The following is an 11,086-nucleotide window of genomic DNA, read 5'->3' as shown; positions in this document are numbered from 1 at the left end:
AAATTAAGATCATAGTCACATGAATGGTCTTGATGATCAAAACAAATCTAAACAACATTCTAAACTTGTAAGCCTTCCTGAGGATGAGGACTCCGGGCCTCATGGGGAAAAGTAGCTTTTCAGAGGAGGCTGAGCCCTAAGTCTCCATCACCCATTCTAGATGGAGGAGCTCACTCTTGAGGTGGCCGCTCAGGCAAAGCTATACATGATAAGAACCCAAGCTGCACAGTGCTAGAAAAGCAAGTAAGCAGACTGAAAAAAAAAATGATGTGTATTTATCAAACTGGCCTATGACAGACAGGTAAAAGAGGACTGTAACAGTGCTGTACAGTGTGTGGCCAGCACACACGAAGTAGCTCACGTAACCAACTGGGTTAAAGGCAGGGTAACAGCTTTCTGTTCTTGGTGTTGAATAGATTTTTAATCGACTCTTCATTGCAGAACTGGGTTTGGGAAGTCTTTAGGGAGGGAGGATTTTCTTTTTTTTTTTTTTCCTTTTCAGATCATCTGATACGTGAAGGCTTTGAACGCACTTACCATCTCAGTGATTAGGCTGGTCCTTGCCCTTGTCTTTGAAGGCTCAGGGCATGTCCCTCAGATGTGGCAAATGATAAGAGGGTCTGTGTTTGTCCCTTCATTTGGAAGACAAGGGGAGAAGATGGGTCTGAGAGCTTCATGGAAAGCGTTTGATGGGAAGCTGTAGATGAGGGACTCATCTGTCACGTTGTAGAATGCTATATGTCCAGACTCATAGTCCAAGAACACACCGACCTTATGCACAGGCTCTCGGACATGTTGACCTTTCAAAGGCGATGAAACCCAGAGACTGTAATCATCGCCAATTTTTAAGCCTATAAGGGAGAAGAGGTCCCCAGGGGTTTGGGGAGATTCCCCTTTCTGATCACAGAGTCCTTGCAGATGCCCACTTCCCACTCAGTCTTGTTTCCCACTTCCACCTCCCAGTAGTGCCTCCCACAGGTGAAGATCTGCGCTCCCAACACAGTTGCAGACTGATCAAATCTTTCTGGGTTGTCAGGTAATTGCTGTCTGGTTCCTCCATATCTCACACTTTTCAGATCATCCGACAAAACTAGGTAGGCATTGGCTGTGGCTGGATCTAGGGTTACATCTGCTGCAAGAAGAGAAAAGAGTGAATCATCTGACATCCTTGGAAACCTCCCAAATATATTCATTTTAAGATAAATTCTTAATAGCTAGTCCTGTTATTATTTATCTGTGTTTGAGACAGGACCTAACCAAGTAGCTCAGGCTGGACTTGAACTTGGCAGTTCTCTCCCACATTAGCGTTTTCAATGCTGGGATTTAGACATAACTACCAAGCCTAGCTAGGCCTATTCTTTAAATGTAACTTAGGTGTTAGCCAGACAAGCAATTGCAGCACTCATAAGACTAAAGCAAGAGTGTATGACTCCAAAGCCAGCCTGGACTACACAGTAAGTAGAAGAATAGCCTGGGCTACACAGCAATATCTAGTTTCAGAACCAAATTTGAGACCAAACTGTTTTATGCAATGAGTTCAAGACCAGCCTGCTTTATAGTGTAAGACCCTATTTCAAAATAAACAAGAAGGATTTTAAATGTAATTTCACAGTGAATTTTCTGAGATAGTCTTCTTGAGAAAAGAAAAAGTACATCCTGGTGGTGGTGGTAGTGGTGGTAGCTCATGCCTTTAATCTCAGCACCAGGAGTCAGGGACAAGACCTCTGTGAGTTCAAGCCTGCCAGGTCTGCTCGCAAGTTCCAAGACAGCCAGGGCTACACAGAAAAACTCTGTCTCAAAAAAAGAAAGAAAGAAAAGAGGAAAGAGAAAGAAAAGAGGAAAGAGAAAGAAAGAAAGAAAGAAAGAAAGAAAGAAAGAAAGAAAGAGAAGAAAGAAAGAAAGAAAGAGTGAGAGAGAAAGATCCACCTCTAGCTACACTTGGTATCTTATGTCAGTAATCCCAATATTTAGGAATCTTAGGTATGAGGATTGCCATAAGTTTAAGGCTAGCTTGGAATATGTAATGAGACCCTATCTCAAATAAACAAAAAACAAAACAGAATCTCTGAGCTCATTTCTTACAGATAGTGAAGTTATCAGAAAGAATAGACTCATGTGCAGAGAGACTGCACACTCGTGATGGTGAGAGGAACGTAGAAGTATAAGAAAAGTGGTTTCCTAGACAAGATACAAGGATGCCCTTGCTGTTAGCCATGGCAGGATTTCTGCAGTTCCTAAAGGAGACAGCCAGGTAATTAACATTTGTTGCACTCCTTCTAAAATGTAAATCATTTCCTATGCATTAATGCATTTAACCATTGTGGCAATCATAATTTTTCATGTACATATATATATATATATATGTATATACAAGTGTGTATACATACACGTATAGAAACTAGCTAGGTCGTATACTACAATCTCTGTATTCAGGAGGTGGAAACTAGAGGAGTCAGAGTGTAAGGTCTTCTTCAGTTACATAATGAACTGGAAGCCAGCCTGGGCTCCCTGAGACCTTGTCTCAAATATAATAATAATAATAATAATAATAATAATAATAATAATAATAATTTAAATTTTTAAAAATCGGCATAGAGATAGAGCTCAAGGATAGAGTACTTGCCTCTCATCCACAGGGCCCTGGAGGCAATCCCCAATACTGTAATAGTAGTTGTAATACTACTAATAATAATTTAAAAATTAACCCAGACCAGATGGCACAGGCCTGTAATCCCAATACTTGAAAGGCTACAGCGGAAAGATTCCCATGAATTTGAATGAGGCCAGCCTGGGCTACATAACAAGACTCTGTCAAGTAAATAAACAAACAGACAAATAAATAAATAAAATAACAAGGGCTAGAGAGATGACTCTGTGGTTAAAAGTGCATGATATTCTTCCAGAGGACCTGAGTTATATCCCAGTACTCCTGCTCACAACTCCCTGAAATGCCATCTCCAGGAGATCTGACATCTCCAGCCTCCTTGGGTACCTAAATTAATGTTCACATATACACATAGTTAAGAGCACATCCTTTTTTTTTAAATTAGAAAACAAATTTGAAGGAAGGGCTGGAGGTGTCGCACTGTTGGTAGAATGCCTGCCTAACGTGCACAAAGCCCTGGGTTCAATCCCCAGCAGCGCACAAAACCTGGTGCGGTCGAACAAACTTGTCATCACAACACTTTGGAAGTGGAATCAGGAGGACCAGAAATTCAAGATTATCCTTGACTACATAGGGAGTTCTAGGTCAGCCTGGGCTCTTATTTACTAAATGCGTAACAATTAAATTAAAAACAAATTTAAAAGAAAATTGAAATTCTTAGAGACTAACTGCTAAGATTACAAAAATCATTGTATATGATAACAGCAAAATTCTATTCATATTGTTCACCATACAATGGTCAGATGCAGCTTTGTGGGAGTTAGCACAGCAGTGACAACATCATAATGCATCTATGAGCTCCTGGGAGCTTTATCTCCACTCACCCGTGAGGAAGTCACAGGAGAGGCCTCAAGATTTCACCAACTCCTGACGGGATAATTTACCCCCATTGAAGCAGGCAAACAAGCAGTCAAGTTTGGGGCCCCATTTGGTTTTGAGTTGTTTTCCATACATACCCTCTTGTAATAATGTATTTGGCAGTCTAGTGCCTTCATTTGTATATGCACTATGTGCACACACCCCTCTCCAACCAATGCACCCAGTAACTACAGGATGCCCTGTACCCCAGTATGCATCAGGCTCTACATGCCCCCATCTTTGAACAATGGCGGCAGTTTACCATTATGGATAGCAATCCAAATTAGACAGTTTCTATTCAAATGTATTCCCAAAGTATCTGGCTATGAGACTAACACTCAAGTTGTCCTCTGACCTCTATACCCATTGAATGGGTATACATACACCTGAACACACACATACACACACTACAATAACTCTCACTGCTTGCCTGCACACACACACACACACACAAAAAGATTAAAACAAAAGAATTTAAGCTAGATTTTATCCTGACACAGAGAGAGCTGACAAAGCAGGATCCTCCGCATGAGGATTATTGTATGTGGTGTGTGTGGTGTGTGTGGTGTGTGCACATCACAGAACAAGGAGACAAAAGCAGAACCCTTTGACATCAAGCAGAGCCTGACAACCTCAAACAAGGCTCCCTGCCTTTTGGCTCAAGCGTAGGTGGTGTTTGTAACTTGGTGCTAAGCCCTCGCTCAGGATCCTGTCGCTGGGAACCTTATGTCCAAATATTTGATGCCAGGAGTTGCCCAGGAGCTCAGCGGTGCCCACAACATGTGTGCTGAACTTAACTATGGAAATCTCTGGACATGTGACAAGGAGGCAGACTTACTGCTGAATTTTCTCAGCATATCCCTCATCCCAGTGATGCGGCACAGGCTCAGTTCCGTGATGGTGGTCTCTGGACACTGAAGCAACAGCAGCTCACACCTTCCAAGAGAAAAGAGAGCCTCAGTCTCTCCTTGGCACATACTACATGACCTAGTCCAACCTGGTGGTCCTTATCATCTCTCCCCAACAACATCCACATCCTCATCCCCACATCATCCCTATTTCATCGGCACCAGATCTCCACATGGTACCCACTAGAGATGTGATGGAAACCTACCGATCCATGGCTCCTCTGACTTCCTAAGGATACAAAGAGAAGAAGGTTACTATCTGTTCATGTCAATCACTATCAAACATTGAATCCACGTTCATTTCACAGAATCTACTTTCATGGTCCTGTGTAACAGGCGGGCTAACAGAGAGAGAGTCAAGGCCTGGCTTCTTCTAGGGATGGTTTTAATGAACATGAGATATTTCTCACACTGAGCAGAGAATAGTTTGTTCTTTTATTTCTCATCCATGCCTTTAATTAAACAACTTATCACATAGAGGAAGGTCCTTTGCCAATGCATGAATACGGAGGTGAGAGGAGAGCAAAGGAAGTCTGTTCTTGGATCACGTGAATCCCAGCCATGGACAGCACTCAGGTGGTTCGCCTTGACAGCAATCACCTTACCCACTAAGCAATCTCTTGTTGCCTCTTAAAAAGTCTTTTTTAAAATGTGTTTTAACTTCATTAGCATATTTGTTATGCATAATAATGGCTACATCCTGACATTTTCATGCTAATACAGATATATTTTGATGTATTCACATATGCAAATAAGGCGTTCTGATCTTGTCCTCTTATTCATCCCTTCCTTTTCCCAACATGCCCACAATTCTACTCGCATGACTTGTTTGTTTGTTGTTTGATAACCCAATGAGTTTAATTAGGATTCTTTATGGGGGCATGGGTAAGAGATTATTTACAGAACATGGGCAGCTTGCTAGTGGCTACATCATTGAAAAAAATGTCTCAGCTGGCCAGTGGTGGCGCACACCTTTAATTCCAGCTCTCAAGAGGCAGAGGCAGGTGGATCTCTGAGAGTCAAAGCCAACCTGGGCTACAGAGTGAGTTCTAGGAAAGGCGCAAAGCTACACAGAAAAACCCTGACTCAGATAAAAAAAAAAAAGAAAGAAAAGAAATTTCTCCACCACCAGCAACCATGAACTTCCTGCCAATATATGCTCAGAGAAAAGTAGGACTCCAAAGCCCCCTTCCCTTGTTCAGAATGAAGCCAAATATTAACCTCATGTCCCAGAACCAGAGATGAGCAAAGAAAAATGATTCAGGAAAGCAGAGGCCAAGGCCATGCTGGGGTTTTTTTTTCTTTCTTTCTTTCTTTCTTTCTTTCTTTCTTTCTTTCTTTCTTTCTTTTTCTTTTTTTTTTAAATGTCATTTAGTCATTCAGAAACACAAAATTAGATGGCACTCTGTAGAATCTGATTGTGAATAACCTTGAAGCTGAAGTGGGTCCCAGATGATGCTAATGAGTTCAGTAGCCTAGGAAGGCAGTAGACAAAGATGGAACTGGGGACTTGGCCCCAGGACCACATGGGTTCTGCCACCTGTTAACTCTAGTACAAGCATCTCTCCTTAACTGCCATGCATCTGATTAGGAAATATTTGCTACTCCAAGTCTGCTTTGTAGATGATGACAATTGCCTGTAGGCTATGTGACACCAGTGCTCACCTTCACCAGATCTTTGAGAAGAGAGACTTGGCCACACCCAGCAACTTACAAATAAATAACGAATTACTGGACAAAGCTGAATTTGCACAGGTAGCTACAGAAGAAACTATAGTTATCTCTGGGCAAGTTTGGTTTTTTTTTTCCTCATTGTTTGATTTTTCCTCCTTGTCAAGAATTTTTCCTACACAGAAAATCAGTTCCTTAGGAAAACTATGTTTAAGCAGAACTTAATTTTTTGGATGAATACAGAAAAATGTGTTTCCTGTGACTGGAAATACAATGGAGCCACCATGCATTTTTTTTTCTTTCAAGACAGGGTTTCTCTGCGTAGCTTTGCGCCTTTCCTGGAACTCACTTGGTAGTCCAGGCTGGCTCAAACTCAGAGAGATCCGCCTAGCTCTGCCTCCCGAGTGCTGGGATTAAAGGCGTGCGCAACCACACCACCTGGACATGCATTTTCTTTTTCCCATTAATTTTTCCCTAGTGTCCTCATGAAGTTTGCCTTACCTCAAAAGACTCCAAAGTCAAGTTCTGACAGGTGAACTCGATCCGCCCAATCATTTTGCTGAGCGTTTGACTTGCTTGGTCAGGTGGATCTCGTTTTCCCTCAGCTTCTTGAAGTTCGCTTTTTCCTCTTCTCCAGGAGCTGAAGCTGTAGCTGCTCCTCTTCCTTCAGGAACTGGTGCATCTTCATATATTCAGACACCACAACCTGCTTGCACGTCTTTGTCTCCTCCTGCTATCACATGTGCACAGAAATGCTCGAGCATACCCATGTGTTTGTATATGCATACACACACACACACACACACACACACCACACACACACACACACACGTTAGCAACAGAAACATCCTATAATGTATACCTTACATTGACAAGATAGATGAAGAGTGAAGTTTTGAAAGGTGTGTATGTTTCAACAGTCAACACTATCAGATTTTCTAAGCTATGAACTGTCTTTTCTACATAGCAAGTTCCTGAGCAGCCTGGATCATTCAGTAAAACTATGTCTCACAAAACAAACAAAAAACTCAAAGTCTTTCGTGCATGGTGATACACCACACCTGAAATTCCAGCACTTGGAGGGGCTAAGACAGGAAAAAAAAATCAGGAGTTCGAGGCTACCCTGGGCTACTTAGGGAAAGCCTGCCTCAAATAAACAAAACAAACTTCCTCTGAGTCTACTGGGAAATTCAAATATTCACTTTCAACTGCACAAGGATATAGGTGTGTGTGTGTGTGTGTGTGCCACAGTGCATGTGTGCAGACCATAGATAACCTCGGGTGTAATCGGTCTTTACAGTCAACCTTGTTTGAGACAGGGTCTCCTTGTTCACTGCTGTGCATACCAGCCTATCCTGTCTATGAGTTCTGGAGATTGTCATGTCTCTGTCTCCCACAAGGGTTTCAAATACTTGTCCTGGCTTTCATGTGGGTTCTGGAAGTCCAAACTCAAGTCATCAGGCTTGCATGGCAAGTGTTTTTGGTTTTGGTTTTGGTTTTAGCCCACTGAGCCATGGCCCTAACATCTACACTGTGCCATATTAAACATTTAATTTCTTTCCTTTAACTGCTGGCAATTCAAGTCAAATCTGTGACTAACCTTAGGCGTTCATTCTAGTACGCTTCAGTCTATTTTGCATTATTGTCTTTTTATTTCTTTTAGTTTGCATGCAATTTTTCCCTAAGCATTTGAGAGACTTGTTTTTAAAATGGCTTCCACCCTGTCTTGCAAAGCTGCTGCTTGGATTTTGAATACTACTCATCAGAGTCACCAGAGATAGAGGCTAGCCCAGGAAGAAACACAAGGAGAAGTAAAGGTCCTGTAGTGAGAGAAGTTGAGCAGAACTGTGAAGATCCTAGGTGAACACAGAGAGGCAGGCAGCCCCAAAGCAGGACGCGAAATGGTCCTTTCTCCCGGACATTTCACCAGGTAGCTCACACCCAAGACCAAACATAGACAGACACTGACCTTGCACAGCACTCTCGCTCCTTCTCGTGGTTCAGTATAGCCTGGGCTTCCTTCTTTTTTTCCGTAAAAGACTGAGGATGTCCTGGAGTTTTTCCTGCAGTAGAAACAAACCCTTGGCAAAGAGCAGAGTTCCAGGGGTGAAAAGATCCAGAACACAAGTCACTGGAAGATGACAGAGACTCTCAAAGAAAAGGTGGAAGTGGGATCCAAGTTAGTTTGCAGTGCGCTACTGAGATATATGCCATAGCTGTCACTGACAGAGGCCACTATGAACTAAGGGATGGGACCAGTTCTGTGCTCGGAGCTTTGACACTGAACCACCCACCCAACTTACTTTGTGTTGCTCCTCGGCCTCGCTTGAGAAATATGCCTGTTTATCCCATGACTTTGGGTTGAGAAATTAATTACACTCTGCTCATCATCAGAGAACACCCTGCTGGCGCCTGGCGTCCTTGCACAGCTGCTCTGCTCATCCTCACTCTGCAGGACCTGGGATCTCAGCTGCCTGCCAATGCTAGCCAGTCTCCCCAGTCGTTCATTAGCTTGGAAGTGAGGAGCTCCCAAAGTCCTCCAGCACTCGGGACAAGATAAAGGTGTGTTATGCTCCTCCCAGCTCTTGAGGAGACACATCAGACAGAAGCTGTGCCCACACTCGGTGGTCACCGACTGTTGAAATAGTCCAGGCAGATGAAACAGGTGAGCTCTTCTCTGAGGCTCTCCATCAAGTCTGGGGTGGATGTTTTCTCTTGGATGGACATCAAGACAAGGCTACGCGTCTAGTCTGGGATTACGGAAGTCCTCTTCAGTCACAACGGGGTGATCAGGTGCTGTGTTGTTGTTACAAGAAACTCTGGCTCTCCTCTGTGCCTGATTACACCAAATGGTATGTATTCTCCAGCACAAAGCCAATTGTGACTTAATGTGGAACTCCTGGGCACTGACTCATCGCCAACCCCAAACTTTTATTGAATCTATTCTATGTATGCCACATGCTAGATGCTGGGGATCCAATATAGTTGGGATTTTTTTTTTTTAGTTAGTTCCTATACATAAACAACATCATGAAACCATTTAAACACATAGGTTTGGGGCTCAGAGGGTTAGTTACTTAGTGCAAATCAGCACAAAGATTGTGGCAGCCTCTGCTACATGAATAGGAAGTGTGGTCTAAATCCTTTAGGAGACTGCACTCAAGAAAACTAGTTAGGGAAGAAGACAACTACAACATATATCCTTTTTATCAATAAACCATTTTCTCTGCCTAACAAATGCTTAAGCTTTCAGCACAATGATCAGGTACTCAGTGCATTTGTTTGACTGTATTCGTCCCAAAAAAGAACTATACCACCGAACTATTCCTTGACATCAGATGTACAATGAACTAACAGTTATGCTTATCACTCAGCCCTGGAAGACCATGATGCTAACCCTCTGCCATGAAAAGTAGTTCAAGTGATATTCTTGAACATTACCTCAAAAAACCATTGCACCATGGGATGGATAGAAAAAAAATTATATCTTGGTATAAATATAATTTTCTTTGCTTGTTTTCATCTTCAAGCAATGTTCAAACTAGTAATAAACTGCCTTATTCTCTTTCGTTTCTTACTTGGCAGAAATCCAGTGAGCAGACACTTTTCTTTCGCTCTCTGAAAAAAATTAATGTAAAGCAATTGATGTATAGTGACCGCTATGATTAGTGCCAAGTGCTGTACATTCACAGTGTCATGTGCTCATGAGTCCTTCTTGTCATGCCTCCTTTTCACATGCTGTTTGCTAGAAAGTGTTTCTTAAGTCCATTAGGTTCGCCAAACCATATTTATATTCTTGACCTGGTGCTATCCAGCTTGGCAGCCTTCTGTAAGTCTATATTATTGAAGTTATCCCATTAACCTTGTGTGCTGACTTTTAAGAATTGATCCTTCTTTCCCACTCACCTCCAATAGGATATTAGGTGTTGTCTTATCTTCAACATGACTAACCAGAACTAACCTTTCTGAAGTCATTGATCCATCACTTCCTGGCCTGGTAGTGGAGATCCCGGGCAAAGACATTGATTCCAATGTTTTAACATATGCCATTTATACACCATTCTCCCAAACTAGGATTTAAACAAACCATCGAAGAGTTGTGTTGTTTTCTACAGGATTAGAGGTGACATCTGGGAGGCACCATAAAAGCACTATGACTGAGGTGACTTCTAGGCTGCTACATGGGCACAGCTTCTACACTGTTAGGAATTAATCATAAACAAAAGTCTTCAAAAAAATAAATCTGCAAAACACTAATTTAAATGCCATTATAGGAAAAAAGGATTTAGGAAATGCTACCACCATTCAATGTAATTCACATCCCAACCTAGGAGGAGTCATTAGGTCAAGTCTCAGAGTTGAGTTGGAGTGCATCATAAAGCCCACATTCCAATCTGGAATTAGGAGACTGGCATGTTCTACTTTCAATTCACACTACTGTTCCATTTGCAAATCCTTCTTCCAAATAAACACTTGCCCTTTATAAGCTTTGTAAGTTAATAACTGTTTGTTATTAACTTCTGACCAGGAGAGTTTTTTTTCCCACAAATCCAGGGATCAACATAAGGAAGTTTTCAAATGAAGTATGATGAACCATGCCCATAATTCTAGCACTCAGGAGGCTGCACCACAATGATTGATGGTTATAGGCCAACCTGGGCTACAAGGGAAGGTCCGGGCCAGACCAACCTGCAGCATAGTGAGACTCTATCTCAAAACATTAAAAACAAATGTTTTAAATGAACAAACAGAGGAGTCACATTACTACACAGGTGCAGTCTTCTACTTGTCTGGAAGTAGAACAATCTTACTACCCAAATTACCTTCTACAGATGAAGATGCAGACTGATGCTTAAATAAGTTGCACTGAACCTCTGTGCTTAGGTCAGATCAGAACAGGAAAAGCGGATCTACTCCTCTTACCAAAGAGGTCATTCTCTTTGGTCAGCACACAACAGGACATCTCGTTTGTTGACTTTAACAC

At 42.2% G+C, this 11,086-nt stretch overlaps 1 pseudogene; it reads right to left on the bottom strand.

Moving 5' to 3' along the window:
- Window positions 1-253: 253 nt before the first annotated feature.
- Window positions 254-8,942, bottom strand: LOC114695162 (annotated as a pseudogene).
- Window positions 8,943-11,086: the final 2,144 nt, after the last annotated feature.

Source organism: Peromyscus leucopus, unplaced genomic scaffold (genome assembly GCF_004664715.2).
Source record: "Peromyscus leucopus breed LL Stock unplaced genomic scaffold, UCI_PerLeu_2.1 scaffold_279, whole genome shotgun sequence".
Classification (NCBI taxonomy): Eukaryota; Metazoa; Chordata; class Mammalia; order Rodentia; family Cricetidae; genus Peromyscus; species Peromyscus leucopus.
This window is presented reverse-complemented; position numbering and strand designations above follow the sequence as displayed.